This window comes from Ursus americanus, chromosome 7 (assembly GCF_024610735.1).
Source record: "Ursus americanus isolate L20-20 chromosome 7, mUrsAme1.1.p, whole genome shotgun sequence".
NCBI classification, from domain to species: domain Eukaryota; kingdom Metazoa; phylum Chordata; class Mammalia; order Carnivora; family Ursidae; genus Ursus; species Ursus americanus.
Window position 1 is genome coordinate 46,851,565 of NC_142133.1, and position 16,714 is coordinate 46,868,278.

A 16,714-nucleotide genomic window follows, 5' to 3' on the forward strand; every position below is an offset into this window, starting at 1 on the left:
AGGGTTGAAGTCCCAGTTCTGCCTCTTACTTGGCCGTGCATCTCCGCAACAGGTGCCTAATCTCTCTGAGCTTCGGGGTTCTCTTCTGGAATAATAATTGCCTTACAGATGGGTGCCTGGGTGGCTCAGTCAGTTAAGCGCCTGCCTTCAGCTCAGGTCATGATCCCAGGGTCCTGGGATCGAGTCCCATGTCGGGTTCCTTGCTTGGCGGGGCGAGGAGCCTGCTTCTCTCTCTGCCTGCCACTCCCCCTGCTTGTGCTCGTGCTCTCTCGCTCTCTCTCTGACAAATAAATAAATAAAATCTTTACCAAAAAAATTAAATAATTGCCTTATGGAGACATTTTGAGGATTGAATAGGAAAATAATGTGTGTGAAAGAAAACTTGATAAACTGTAAGTCTCTGTACATCCCTGTCCAGTCACTTCACGGACATTTACTGGAAGCCCACTACATGTCAAGTACTATCCCCAGCACTGCCAGAGATACAAGATTCAAAGCTACAGTTTTTTCCCCCAAAGAGGTCAACTAAGCACGGTCCTCCAAGCTCCCTTCCGAGGAAGAACTGAGAGCCACAAGAGCTGGGATAGTGAGGGAAATCAAGAAAGGAGGGTGAGGCCTGAATGTTCTAGGTCCTGTAGAACATGTAAGGAATAGATAGTTGGGGAGGAAGAAGGGGTTTTGCTGGCAAAGAAGCAGTCTCTCCTAGACATGGGCAAGTGTGGCCTTTTTTGAGTGCAGGTAATTCCTGGAAGAAAGGAAATAAACTCTGTCTCTACTCCGAGACCAGGCTTATATTGAACTCAACCAGTGCAAAATATAGTCCTTGAACAAGTGTTAATTAAATCAATAGTAACACTTTAAGCTAAATGCATGTTAAGGAAAAGCATGTGCTGACTATGCTCAGATTTGGAGAGGTCCCTATTTATTTAGACAAAAGGAGCTCATCTCAGAAATGTGAGTGGGTGATAAGAAGTTAGTCAAAAAGGGAGATTTAGAGGACATCTGGGGCTCCGTCCACCTAAGCTGGCAAACGGACTTCATCTCAACTGCCATTTCCCATCAGCAGGTAGTGCCTGCCTGGAGCCTCCCCTTAGGAAGAATCTAAGGCCGTGTCTGAGCTCAGTGATAAAATATTGATGGTTGCCTTGGGCACTGGATGGCAAAGCAGCTACTCACTCCTTCCTCCGCCAGGCCAGCTTACTCCTGCCCCAGCTCCCTCCTGAGGCCTGAACGTGGAGAGGTGAGGTTCACAATAAAGGCTCTGAGAGTTTTCACTGTCAGTGTCACTAGGTAAGATCCAATAAAGCAGGAAAGCCCTCCCATCACCTGCAACAGTCACTAAAACGGAAAGGTTTTCAACTTAGCTTTTAGCAAAGCAAACCACTGCTTTCATTAGAACCTTCTAGTAGTCCAGCGGAAAAAAAAAAAAAAAAACAGAGGTTTTGCTTTTAGGCAGATCTGAAGATGCATCTGCAGACACAGAGGAAGGGAGGCTCCCAACCTTGAATAGCTCACAGTCTGCTAGGAGCCTGAAAACAACAGAATAAACAATGTGTTATATAACAGGATTTTCCAGAGGGGGCCATTCTCTTTGCTTAGGTTAATTTGAAGGACGTTGGCACAGAAAGGAAATACCAAACCCATTTCCTTACCTCCAGACAGATGCCACATACAAACACATTTTCTAACGGGTCCTAGAGAAGCTGACGGTTAATCAGCAGGAGTCCTCCCTTTTCTGTTGGTCCAACTCATACTGTCTTGTCAGTAAGAGGCCAGAGCACCCTGGAATTCTTGCACAACCTCAGCTCCAGACAGAATGAGATCAGATAACTAATGGCCATGTGTGAACCCCTCAGTTATTAAATATTTATGAAAATTTTACCATGAAAGAAGCAGCAGGGTATGGATAGAGAAGAGATGAGTTTTAAAAGGCAATGTCCAAATAGACCCATCTTTCTTCAGAATCACAGAGGCAAAATTTCCAGGGACCCAAAAACCCCACACTGTGGACAGGTGTCTTCTGATTCAGGATGACCACGGAGCTGGGGCAGTGCAGGAGGACATGCGCAGGGCAGGCAGGGTTGAAGGACAGGGAGAGAAACAGACAAGGAGCCGACCCCGTTGCACTAGCAGCTGCCAGCCCTGCCACTCTCCCCAGGGTCCTGAGGCCACTGTGACTGAGTGGGGAGCAGCAGGAGACCAGCTGCAACAGCTGCAGCTTCTCGGCCTCTGGCTGACACCAGCTGGGGAGGGGGGCGGGGGTGCTGGGCGCTGCTGCAGAGTGTCTGTCTCATGCAAAGGACAAAGAAGGACCCCAGTGGCAATGCCTAGAGCACAGTCCTCAGAAGATCTCCTCGTGGTCTGGCAGAAATAAATTAGACATCACATGCCCAAGGGGCAGAAAGGTTTCCCACCCTTCAAGAAGGAGAGAAAAGGCAAGAACTTGGAGAAAAATTACCTCTCTAATACAAGCCATGAGGGATGGAGAAACAAACGCAAGACACCGCCACCTGTTACTGGTGATCTACCATGTGCCAAGCACTTTGCCAGGCGCCTTCCATGTGTTATGATCCATGTTTGCGTGTGTGATTAACTGTTCTTTGTCCATGAAGGGACGGAAGGTGAGAGAGGGTAAGTCACTGGGCAACTGGCATCGTCAGTAACGATTGACTTGGGATCTGAAGGCAGCTTTGAGTGGGACCAAACACTGTTAATTTCTTCGTGTTGATTCAGGTTATCATCTAGTGTTTTTTAAATTTCAGCCTGAAGAGATTTCCTTTAGTATTTTTTTGTCTGCCCTTGATGAATTCTCTAAGTTTTTCTTAGTATCAAAATGTCAATTGCTTGCTCATTTGCGAACAATGGTTTTACTAGTCCTACAACTCTTGGTCAACAGTCTATTGTTTCTGCAGCATAGACTATCTTCTAGAGCACATGGTCACGGCACAGAATCTTGGTTCCTTGTATTTGTTGAGGACTTTTGTGTTTCTATTGATAAGATATATGGTCCTGTAGTTTTCTTTTCTTTTAGTGTTTTTGTTTGGTTTTGATATCAGGGTAATACTAGCCTCATAGAATGAGTCACGAAGTGTTCCTTCCTTTTCCACTTTTTGGTAGAGTTTGTGAAGAATCGGTATTAACTCTTCTTTAAATGTTTGGTAGCTTTTACCAGTGAAGTCATCCGGTCCCAGGTTTTTCTTTGTGGGAAAGTTTTTATTACCACTGCAATCTCTTTCTAGATCCAGACTCCATTTCTCAGCAGCCAGTTTAGGTAGTGTCCTTCTTTCTAGGAACTTGTCCATCACGTCTGAGTCGTCAGATCATTGGCATACGGCTGTTCACAGCCCTCCCCTGTCATTCTTGATACTTTAATAAGTTTGGTAGTACTGTTCCCTCTTTCGTTTTTTATTTTATTAATTTGATTGTTCTTAATTTTTTTTTTAGGTCAGCCTTGCTAAAGATTTGTGTCTTTTATTGTTCTTTTTGAAAAGCCAACTTCTGGTTAAGCTAATGTTCTCTATTGTTTTTCTATTCTCCATTTAATTTATTTCTGCTGTGATCATCATTGTTTTCCTTTTTCCTGCTTACTTGGGTTTTATTTTCTCTTCTTTGTCTACTTTCTTAAGAAGGAAGTTCAGGTTATGGTTTTAGATCTTTCTTCTTTTCTGATATAGTTGTGTGCCACTATACATTTCCCTCTCAGCACCGTTTTATTTAGCTGTAGCCCATGAGTTTTGGTGTGTTGTGTCTTCGTCTTCATTCATTTCGAGTGTGTTCTCTAATTCAGCTTGCTATTTTTTCGTTGACCCTTTGGTTATTCAGTAGTGTGTTCATTTCCATATATTTGTGAATTTCCCAGGGTTTTTTTTTTCTGTTATTGATTTCCAATTTCAATCCACTGTGATCAAAGAACATACTTTGTATGATCACAATCCTTTTAAATATATTGACCCTTGTTTTATGGTGTCACAGTTGGTCCATCATAGAGAATGTTCCATGTGTGCTTGAGATAGAAGTGTACTCTAATATGGCTGGATGGAGTGCTCTAGAGGTGTCGGTGAGGTCTACTCTGGGTATAGTGTTGCCAGGCGTTCTACTTCTGCCTCCTTTTCTATTCATTATTGAAGTCAGGTATTGAAATCTCTGACTATTATTGGTAAATTCTCTATTTCTTCATTCAATTCAATCAGCTTTTGCTTCACATATTTTATTAGGTGCATCTGTGTTTATGATCATTATAACTTCCTGTTGGACTGAACTTTTATCATGATAAGATGTTCCTCTTTATCTCTAGTAACATTCTTTTTATTTTAAACTCTATTTTGTCTGATATTAGTATAGGCACCCCAGCTTACTTGTTGTTTGTTGGATACAGTCTTTTCCGTCCCTTTGCTTTAAATCTTTCTATATCTTTGAATCTAAAGTGTTTTTGCTGTAGATAGCATAGGGTGGAATCATGTTTATTTATCCAGGCTGGCAATCTCTGCATTACGAGCATATTGCTTAATTCCCCCATATTTATTGTTATTATTGATATAATTGGATTTATATCTGCCATTTTACTTTTTGTTTTCTGTGTGTCTTAGGTCATCTTTTTGTTCCCCTGTTTCTCCTTTACTGTGTCCTTTCTCAAGTGAATATGTTCTAGTGGAATATTTTAATTCCTTGAATGATTTTTTTCAAGTCATTTTCTTAATGGTTGCTCCAGGGCTCGTCACAGGCGTTTTAACTTACCAAATCTGCTTCAGATTTATACTAACTTCATTCCGATGAGATATAGAAATGTTACTCCTCTACAATTCTATTCCCTTTTATCCTTTTTGTGCTATTATTGTTACACGTATTACATCTATGTGCATTACAAACCCCTCAAGATATTATTGTAATTCTTACTTTATACAATCTCATGTCTATTTGAGACATCGAGGAAAGAAAAGAGAGTAATAATATATTTATAGAGTTAGTTATGTACCTTTTTATTTACCTTTTCTCATTCTTTGTGTTTGCTCCTGTGGGTTTGAGTTACCATCTGGTGTCATTTCTTTACTCCCGAGGTACAACCTCTGTACTGTGGTTAGGGTTAGATAGAGAAAGGGAGCCCCTGGCCTCTAGGCCACACTCACTAGGAACTTGACCTCTTCAACTTGGAGTCAGAGGGGATGAAAAATAATCATTGTTTGCCATTTTCAGTGAGACAGGGAAGATTTTATTGAGAGCTGAGGGGAGAGCACACCCCATTTTCTCAGCTACCCCCAGCCAGGACAGAGGTTTCGTCACACTGAGCTGGGGTATGGGTGAAGAGGGAGAGGGCCATGGTTCAAGTGCCACAGACTCTCACCGTCCTTATAAAGTTTTAGTAGATTTTCTTGAATAAACGATTTCTTCATTTGTTGTATGCCTGTCGGATTACTCACAGAGACATTAAACTTTTTTTTTTAATAGTTTTCCCTGGCTTTGCTTATGTTGCTGAGAAATGCGACTGTGGAGTTCCACGTGCTCTCATTCCAAAGTAAATCCTGCCCTCCTATATTTTTAGTGTCTTCTTAACCTTCAGATAAAGTCATTCATATATTGCTTTTTGGCTTGATCACATTGACAAAGTTTTGACATTTTCATTCATTATTTCTAAGAAAAAATTCTATTTTGTCTAAGCATCTTCTACATTTTATTTTCTATTTTGGTAATGTCCGCATTCGTCTATACTGATTTCTTTCAACTTACATCTTTATTAATATTTCCCTCTACATTCTTTTGATTTACTTTGTTACCCTGTTTTAGTTTCTTGAGTTGAAAACTTAGCCCGCTAATTTTCAGTCTTTGTTTTCTAATAAATAAATTAAAAACTATTCATTATTCTTTGAGTTGATTCCATAGGTTTTTATATATAAGGTGTTTTTTGGGTTTTTTTTTTAAGATTTTATTTATTTATTCGAAAGAGATAGAGACAGCCAGCGAGAGAGGGAACACAAGCAGGGGGAGTGGGAGAGGAAGAAGCAGGCTCATAGCGGAGGAGCCTGATGTGGGGCTCGATCCCATAACGCCAGGACCATGCCCTGAGCCGAAGGCAGATGCTTAACCGCTGTGCCACCCAGGCGCCCCTATATATAAGGTTCTTATCCCCCTTTTGTTTTAAGCAATTCATAAATTCCATTTTAATTTTCCTTTAAATCATATGTTCAGAAGCTTTCGTATTGTTTTGTCTTAGGTGAATTGACAAAGCTCTCTTTTATTTCAAATGTTAATGCATTTTATTTTTTTTTAGTGTTTTAGTTTTAATTTAAGCCCCAGTTAGTTAACATGCAGCGTAATATTAATGATTCTAAGCTTATAATTTCTGCTTTGGAGAATTTGTTGTGATTTTATTTGTGAAGGTCTACGTGGCTGTGTTTTATGAATTCAAGGTGCAGACTATGGAGAATTTAATTTCAGTGAAGTTGACTTCTCCTGGGGAGGAGCCACGTTATGGGTTTCTTATAATGTGCTGTGGATATGAACATTTTCAGTCTTTAGAGCTTTGCCATTCTCGGGAGTAGATCAAAACTGACTCTATTAGTAGCCTGTGTACTGCTCCTCTCCGTCTCTTTTGCTTTTTTATAGTAAGCATAGAATTGACTACACACACACACACACACACACACACAGATCAGTGTATCGGTGTTCTCTTTCCGTCTCTGGAAAAGACCCATTGTTCCTGTTTACAGTGAGACTTATAAAAGATAAAAACCTTGATTGCCTTCCATAGAGATTATAAGGACGAAACTACAAAACGTTAAGCAGAATGACTAGGCATACCCTGACGCAAGGACTTTGGATGTAGGATCTGGAGTTCAGAATACATAGAAAACGCCCCCATGCATTGTCCCACATGCCTAAGAGCAAGCCTCACACCCCTTTCCACGAACAAGATAATAGAAAGTAAAGGAGTGTATTAGTCACTAAATTAATACCTCCTGGCTATGTTTAACTAGTTGGGCAAATACATTCTTCCTTAGAAACCAGAAAGCTGTCCATCCTAGAAGTCAATCTCTTTGGCTAATCTTTCCCTTTACTTAAAAATGATTACGATTTAAGGAACAGCACCAAAGTATTTGCACTCAATGTAAAAAATGTGTAGACATAAATATTTTAAAATTTAAATCATATTCCTAAGTAAGGATGGGCAGACAGCAATTTACTGTGACATCCAACGGTATATGTAAAATCCTTGAGTAAAGTTGCATCAGGAGAAATATGAATCTAAGCAGCAAGGGGAGGGGAGAGGGGCTTCCCACAGGACTCCCTTCCTAGGGTGCATTAGAGGAGAGCACAGGGTTCTCAAGAACCGAGAGAATGACTCGTAAACAGGAATAGTCCAGCACAGACCCTAGACCTTTCAGGACTCCATTTTAAGCATCTGCTCATCAGGTTGGATCCCAGGCGATTACTCTCACCACCTACTGCAGCTTGAGCCAACCATACCAAAGGACCAAGGGGCCTTTCCTAGGAGAAAGTGAGCATGGCCTCCCACTCTGACCTACTCTCAGACTTCCTGATCCTTTGACCCAACCCTCAGGATGCTGTTAGCACCTGGTGAGTGACCAAGATACACTTTGGAGGGCTAATAATAGTAACTTGACACCCTAAGGAGCATAAAGCTTGATATGTTAACACAGAATTCCTGGAAGTTTAGTATATTGACTAAATGAAATGAATTTCTAAGGTTAGGATTTGGAACACCGAAGCATTTCTCCATTGGTCCTAAATCAGACTGCAGAGGTCAGAGCAAACACAGGGCCTCCTGCTCTGCTTGCTTCTTGCAGCTGAATTCTTCACTCCCTGTTCCGTAGCAACTGCTGATTCAGTAGGCCTATCTCCTACACACATGTCACTGACAAGATACAGCATCTCCGGCTCCAAGGCTGAGCAGCTCCATCTACCAGGCATAAACCATCTTCAGAGTAGAACACTGAATCACATCAATCGTGCAACAGAACAGAAAGAGCTACTTGGCATGCAGATGGAGTCCCTCTGCTTCTTCATCCGCAGCAAGGCAAAGCACCCACAACCCCACTGTCTTAGACTCCCCAAATGCCTGGCAGGCAGTTATTGACTCTCAATCTATGAACCAAATATTCACAAGACTAACACTAACTGGCACATCATCACTAATTTTAGCTTGCGATTGTCAGAGAAAGATAACACACCTCTGTGACTTGAAAGTCAGCATCAGGAAGTTCAGTGACCAGTTCTCACGACAGTCATCTCTTGGCAGCCCTGTCAGTGCCATAGTTTGGGATCGGCAGGGGCCTGGGACCAACGAGAATGGTCACTCTGAAGGTGCATTCATCCCGTGGGGAGGAAGAAAATGGCTGAAAAGCATCAAAGTGGTGAAAGATAGACTGCTCAGGAAAGGAGAAGGGAGTAAACGATCAGTTGGGGAAACTTTGGTTGAATCCAATTCAAATTTATATATAGTGTATATATATGTGTGTATATATATATGTATACTGTATATGTATAAAATTTATATATATGTGCATAAAATCTCAAAAGTGGACAATAATTTGTTCGGCAGATGAAAACCAAGTTAGAGAGGGGCAGAGCTTCTAAAAGGCAAGAGAATTTGTTGCAAGGATTTTGGATGAATTCGTATACCATACGGCAGTATTGCATTTTTAGCACCTTTCTCAAGAGGAAAAAGAAAAGTAACATTCTGTAGCTCCATATCAAGGGAATTTAGGAAGGATTGAATTACAATAAATGAATTTACATGAGGGATCGTTCTTATCAAACGTGAATGCTTAAGATGAAAGAATAAGACATTATGCGCCCAAAGAGAGCTAAGCTTCTTTAAAATAATCCTGTTAGAATGTGAATTTTAGGATCTGATAATTTATGAATGTCACCAGCTCCTGGCCTGTCACCTGCATCTTCTACTCCATGCCAATCTATTCGAAAGACCGAACTGCTCATTCCCAAATGTGCTTGAATTTACATTTCATCTACTCTCTCATTCCAAGTCCAGCAGCATGGACAGAAAAGCCTGTCACCCTGAAATACACACCGAGGGCCTGTGTGACTTCTGCAGAGGCTGTGGCCTGCAAGGCGTGATTTGCCCAGGGCTGGGAGGACTCCCACCGCTGCTACCCTGGTACACTGTCTCAGGCCGACACAGAACCTGGAATGACATTCCTCTTTCAGTTCTAGCATTGTCTCCAGAAGGACTTTGTGGACACAGACAGATTCCCTCTTTTGGAACAGTCATAAATTAAACCAGTGGTCCCTACCAACATGAATCACTGAGCAGTTCCCAAACAGCAACGTGAAAGAGTACAACAAGGTAAAGCGCAGTTTCGATTGTGGAGGAAAATATTGGGAAAGGTCTCAGGAGATGCTTCTCAAACTTGGCTGATCACCACAGCTACCTGTAGGACATACTCAAAATAGGGACTCTCGTACCCCACTCCATGAAGGGCTGCTTGCTTAGCTCTGGAGTTGGTACAAGGAATGTGTATTCTTAACAGACGGCCCAAATGATTCTGATAATCAGCATGGTTGGGGAGCCAAGGCAGGTCAGTCCTGGAAAGGTCTCAACAGTGGGGAGCCCTAGGCAGCCATTGGCCAGCACCTGGGCAGTGAACACACTGAGAAGACCAATTACTCCCCTCCTCTTCCTCATAGAAGGGTAAAGACCCAAACACAAAGACTAATGACAAGATGGGGATCAAAGCATCCACCTCAGAAATGAAAGTCCAAAGTGCAAGGTAAAGCCCATTCACAAACCTAATGATTAAAATGGAGACTTCAAGAGCAGGAGTGATGGGCAAGCATTGTCTTTTCAGTGCATTAGCCTCATTGCCTAGGTGATCAGAAAAATTAGAAAGTAGCCATTCACCAACTTCACCAGAGAAAAAAGTCATTCTTCTACCTCCGCAAAGGCCTGAGTAAAGACGCTCCAGAAAGAGGCAGAGGAGTCACTCCAATACCACCCCCAGCCTGCAGGGAGAAAGTAGACGTCTCCTTTCAGGGAAACACGAAGATAACAAAATACAGATTTCTTTCTAACACACACCATGAGAGTTTGCTGTTAAGTTAAACCCATGGTCATATCAGCCCAGCTTTTGGATTCCCAAGGGCATAACCTGGGGGGAACATTGATGGGCAAGCATGGCTTTGTCCTTTGTCCAAAAGGGTAGCTTTTGTATTTGATGAAAATAGCCACACACGTTGGGGATATACACACCAAACACAAAACCAAATGAAAGTGAAACCAATAGAAACAAAATTAAGTTGGAAGATTATCAGGCATCTTTCATCCAGGAGTTTTAAAAAACGTTCATAGTCTTGGAGCATCTGGGTGGCTCTGTCGGTTAAGCTTCTGCCTTCCGCTCAGGTCATGACCTCCGGGTCCTGGGATTGAGCCCCACATGGGGCTCCCTGTTCAGCGGGGAGTCTGCTTGTCCCTCTCTCTCTGCCAACCCCTCGGCCTCCCCACTCACACTCTCTTTCTATCCCTCTCTCGAATAAATAAATAAAATCTTAAAAACTGTTCATAGTCTTGATCTCAGGTGTACCTCATTTCGGTCCCCACCCCCTTCGGAAAAGCCGAATCTTGCTCGTGTGGGCACACCCAGCCTCGGGCAGAGCAAACTGAGTTCCTGCCTTTCAGTGCCAGACCTCCTCCTGCCTTTTTTGTGTATACCTGTGTCTTAGCGGCAGTATTTTTTGATTCGGTTCAATGCCATTTGAGGGGAAGATAAAACAAAAATAGTGTAGCACCAAATACCCAACCCTGAGGCACACCAATGTAAGCACTGAGTAGCCTGTAAATAAATGTGGGAATGTTAGCCTGGGGAGAGAGAAGGTACTCAGAAGCGTTCGCCCAGTGTAAAACCAGGGCAGACTCTGACAAGGCTTGAATGCTTGGAAAGCGGTTTCAAAGACACATGCAAGGGTCTCTCCTGTTATTTCTCTATATTTCTCTATTTCTCTCCTGTTATTATCCTTCTCCCAGTCACTGAGAAATTGCTGGGACTGGGAGAAGGATAACTCCCAGTCTTCTTCTCCCAGTCCCAGCAATTTCTCAGTGACTGTTTTTCACTGCAAGTCACCTTGGTGATTAATCAGAGACAGTAGATGGCTCTTCTATCTAAATTAAACTGAACATCAGTCATGCTAAAAAAACAAAAAACAAATCTAAACTTGCCAATTTCTTCAACGCATGTGAACATTTATAAAGAGAGGCACGTTATCAACTTCCAGATTTCTCTCTCCCTCTGTTTCTGCATCCTCTGCAAGAACACCTGTCTAAATCCTCAGTGTGTCAATCAATAAACACAGCATCTCAGGCAACAAGCAAACTGTGCCCTCCGTGAGTTGATGAATCTAGACTTGGGAGTTCAACATATTTAATTGATGAAATTCTCAATTAAAACCAACAGGAAAGCCCAAGACGAAATCAAATATTAGAGAAATGAGAAATCGGTCATATATTAAGCAAATATTTACAGTGCAAAATGTGCCATGTGACAACTGAAAGAAAAAATGCCAAAAGGTGTACCAGAGGCGAATGAATTTTTTAAAATTTATAATAATAATTTTTTAAAAAGGTTTAAAAGAAGGAAGAGAATGGAGCAGTTTGCTTCTTCCTGTCCTACTGTCCAATAATGATACCTGTTCATAAGAATACTTTGATGGCTTGACCGTCTTACGAGGTGGCCAAATGGATTTTTATTTGACCCGGGGTATATTTTTGTTTATGTCTTCGGATTTTGAATATATTTAAGTATCAATCCAGTTCAAACCGGTTCCCTAGCTGGTTGAAAAACAAAAAGGAAAACAGGTTTTATTTCTGTTGGGAGGAAAGTATATATTTTGAGTTCATTTTTAAATTCCACAAATTCATAGAGTTAATTTAAGGGTTCAAGATTCAATCCACAGTTTCACTAAAGATCAACTTCCATATGGGGAGATTTAAAACTTAGAAAATTGTGGCCATATTTTTTTTTCTTGGCCTACCATTTGCCTCACATGATGCCCGCACACCAATTTATAGTAGACAATAGGTCATTTTTATTTCTCCACATAAAAGTCACATGACTTTTTGCTACCATAATGTTTTTTGTTTTTTTTTTTGCTACCATAATGTTTTATTTACACCTCACAATTATGATACACAACACTGGCACTGTTATATCTGATCCAGGAACTGTTTGTAACTCATGTAGGTAAGTGCTGACAGTTTAACTTCTTTCTTTCTTTTTTTTTTTTTAAGATTTTATTTATTTATTCGAAAGAGATAGAGACAGCCAGCGAGAGAGGGAACACAAGCAGGGGGAGTGGGAGAGGAAGAAGCAGGCTCCCAGCAGAGGAGCCTGATGTGGGGCTCGATCCCACAACGCCGGGATCACGCCCTGCGCCGAAGGCAGACGCTTAACCGCTGCGCCACCCAGGCGCCCCTTAACTTCTTTCTTTCTCAAAATCCTCTCTTCACTGCTTTCTCAGTTCTAACCCCATAAGTGTAGTGTCACATATTGGTAATTTTAAAAATATACCATATTTCTTCGTATGATGGCTACCTTACCTTACTCCTTAAATCCCTATTGAGGGACAGCAAAGCTGACACAAAGGGAATCACCCTGCATTATAACAAAGATAAGATACATAGTCACATTTATCTGATTCTTTTTCTTTCCTCTTCAATTTTTAGGCACTGCCAGACAGGCTTTGAAACAGCAAATTATGACACAAAATTCTAGTTCTGAAAAATACTCCTCGAAGCGGAATTTCTCTACATGCCTATTATGACCTATATCAGGCTTTTTCTTTCAGGATCCTGGATAGCTTTCCCCTTCTCGGGCATTTATCTTGTCCACAGGCTCCTAGTTTATCAAGGAAAAGATTTACGCAGTCATGGCTGGGTGCATTACTGCTTCACTGCGCTCAATACAGCATGGAGACGGTCGAGGTAAACCAGGAGGAAGGGAGCGAGTCTTCCCGACAGTCCTTTACGGGGGCAAAACCACCCATGGCCAACTCCACCCTCGACCCCAGCACGGCCGATGCCCAAACTCTAAAGCACAGGAACGCTTCCAGTGCACACGTGGGCGTGTGGCCTGCTGATCGTTCTCCCTTCCTCTGAAGGATCCTGGGCCCTCGTATTTTCTGGATGATTTCCGAAGTTCTAAAAGACTGTGCATCCCCTAAATGACTGTCTTTTTCCAAAGCAGGATGCATGCTCTGCTTACTCAGCACTGAGACTGCACTCGAAGCCCAATAACTTTGGACTTGACTCATTTGGCGAGGTGGTTTTGGTGTTTTGGTATCCAAGATAAAAAGTAAAGACACTGTTTTTAGTACTATTAAAAAAAAGTGTGCAAGAGCTATCCCTGGTCATTACTCCACCCTGGAGTCTCACCTGCACTCTTGACACACACCCCACTCTTCAAACACCTCCCGAGGTTCACTCGAGGCGGATGCTGGTTTCCCCTGCCGGCTCACAATGTGTGAAGGGTGGAAGCTGAGTGGCTTACGTTTCAGATTACATCAAAACGCTCCCAGGCTAAAGTGACTACATTAGACTATCACAGCAACAGGCCAAAATAAACATTCTCCCGGGTGCAGTTGGGAGTTCTAATCCTGCCTCATGTCGGTCGGGATCTGGTACCCTAGTGTTATAGGATTTATTCTCGGTCGGTGCCTGCGGTTCCTGGTCACGCCGCTTGGAAGAACGAAGAGGTAGACCAGACAGCGGTGGGCCGCAGAGCAAGGCTTACTGAGAGATAGCAAAGTGATAGTACAAAGCTCCCAAGAAGGGAGGGGACCCGAGAGGGTTGCTCCCTCGGGGGGGGGGGGGGGGCGGGGGGGGGCGGGGGGAGGTTCTAAGTCTAGGGGTTTTTATGGGCTTTGTTGTCGGGCTTTTTTAATCTGCTTAACCCTCCCTGTGCCTGTCATCCAATCAGGTTTTTATCACCGATCTATTTCATGGGAAAAGGTGGAGGGCTCCTTCCAGGGTTGCTTCCTCTTAGGGCAGGGGGCGCCCCTTGTCCCTACCTGCTTTCCAACTATCCTTCATCATTAACAACTCATGTAGCTCTTTCAGAAAGTTCCTGCTTGTCTCCCGAGTAATTCTGGCCATGCTGTATCAAAACTTACCCATTAGTTCCATCTGCCTGGAGCCTAGTGCTGTGGAAATGTAAGAATCTGATTGGAGCTGTGATGTTCATGGCTGATAGGGAAGGGCAAAGGAGGAATCATTTTTAATCACCAACTTTGCACTTTTCAAACAATATGTAATTTACTCCATGCATACATAAAACATGGAAAGTATTATTGCACTTATTTTATAGATGAGAAAACTGAGGCCACGGTATTCATATATATTCCCATATTCACTCATTTATTAAGTGACAGACCCAGAATTAAATGTGGTTCTGTCTGATTCTAACATCTGTGCTCTTTGTACTACATCACGCCAGTTAATCCATTAATATTCACAGAGAATATCTGCATTTTATTCAAAGCTTTAACATCTTAAAGTGCATGAATGGGTTTCATAATAAATGCAGACTGAGAAGAAGAAATGTCTTTCTCCAGAGAGCCAAGAGAAACTGCCCATCAGGCCAGCTGTGGGGGCAGAGTATGAATGACCCTCCACTGGCCTCATTTAGATTACTCTTCAAAGAAGCTCCAGCCACGTCCCTCTGGCTCATGCAAAGCCTGGAGGACAATGAGGCTGAGACTGCTGGCTGACTACCAATAGACTTTCTCGCCTCTTCTATTATAACAGAATCCTGGGGTTTTTTGTGAGTTTTTTGTTTGTTTTGTTTTTCTTTTTTCTTTCTTTCTTTCTTTTTCTTTTTTTTTTTTTTTTTCCTTTGGATTTTATTTGTTTATTTGACACAGAGAAAGAGAGAGAGAGAGAGCACAAAAAGGGTGGTGGCAGGCAGAGGGAGAAGGAGAAACAGGCTCCCCACTGAGCAGGGAGCTCCATGCAGGGCTCTATCCCAGGACCCTGGGATCATGACCTGAGCCAAAGGCAGATGCTTAACTGACCGAGCCACCCAGATGCCCCTCATTTTTGTTTTTTATCTCGGTCCACGACTGCCCAGGAAAAAGAAGTGGGGGTGGATTGTTTCTCAGGTTCCTTTGCCATTAAATGGAGCCAGCTGCCTAAAATCTGGCTGATGAGATCTAAACAAAAATGATGTACTGCATCTCCAAGGAACTTTCTTAAAGGCCGGTTGACACACCTACCATGCCCCAGCCCTTCTTCCTTCTTGTAGACTGGAAGGTCAGCCCAAGGGCTGAAGCCAGTGCAGCCATCTTGGGCCATTGGTTGACATTAACAATACAAGGCACAAAAAGTGGATGAACATGCTGGAAGGAGCCTGAATGGCTCACAACTTGTAGAACGGAGGCACAATACCAGCTTTAGATAGCCTCATACTCCACATTCCCATGTCAGACAGAAATCAACTTCTAACTTCTTTAGTTTGGGTCTCTGACCAGGAGATGAAATCAATCTCAACTGATAAACATAGGGAGGGTGGATACCCAAATGTTTCCCAGTCTTACGGGTTTTGTGAACAATGATGTAGCCTAGGTAAGGGCAATTTTGTTCAATAAACACTTGCTTTGAATATGAAGACTTCAAGGCTCATTAATGAGGAAGAAATAATTACAAAAATAATGAAGCAAAATTACCTCAATGCGGCCTTTTTTCCATTCTTAATGCAACCAGCATAATATGAATAGTTGTGTCACTCCTTATAACCAATGCATTAGCATAAATAGAACATTTGAATGTATATAATAATTATTCAATTATAATGATCAAAGGAAGAGGCTGCTGAAAACCATCCCCAATGCTGAATCCCTGTCTAAGAAAATATCATTACATTTTAAGAAAAGAGACCGATCTTGATGTCATTAGCAGGAATGTGCTATTTTCAGAACTGTGTATCTACCTTCTTTATTAAGAAAGAATAAAACACCGTTTTACGTTCTTAAGAGGCAGAGCGAGATGGAACATTCCATTATCCCCAGAAGTTTGTAACTGTGGCAGCAAATCATTAAGGGGGGTTTAAAAACAGATCTGGAGGCCTGGCCCTAGGGTCAGAAGGTGAGATTGCCCACTTGGACCAGATTTAGAGCTTCCAAAGATGATAAAGCTACACCTGCTGGATGGCTCTGCAGTTCTACTTGGAGCCAAGCCCGGAGGCCATGGTTCTTCATCCTCTGGGGAGGCTCCTTTGCCTCAGAAAGATGTTCATTATAGGAAACTAAGAACAATGTGCGTTTTTGGAAACATCGTGAAAGCCCCTCTCTCAGATCATGGTCCAGACGGTACAAAATCACCTAGGAAGCAATACTTGATCATGATTCCACGCACCTTCTGTTGCAGACATGTGGGGAAGCAAAGTTGTGAGCTGCTCCAGGATTTCCCTAAAGCCAAAAATCTGCCCGGTTCTTCTCCGGGCAGATTTTCAGCTGCTGTAGCCCAATTTAGGGAAGGCAGCTGTCGGGCACATTTGGCCACACACCTAAATGGGAGCCTCTGGCATTCTGGACTTAAAAAAATGACATTGCTGAGAGACAGCGGGAGAGAGTCCACAACAAGGGGAGCCTTGGTAAGGACTTGGGAAAGCAAAGCAGTGTTTCTAGATTTTTTGGAAAACTCTTGGCTGAGCCTATCAGAGATAATCTTATGGACAGAAAGTATTGCAGTGCTTGT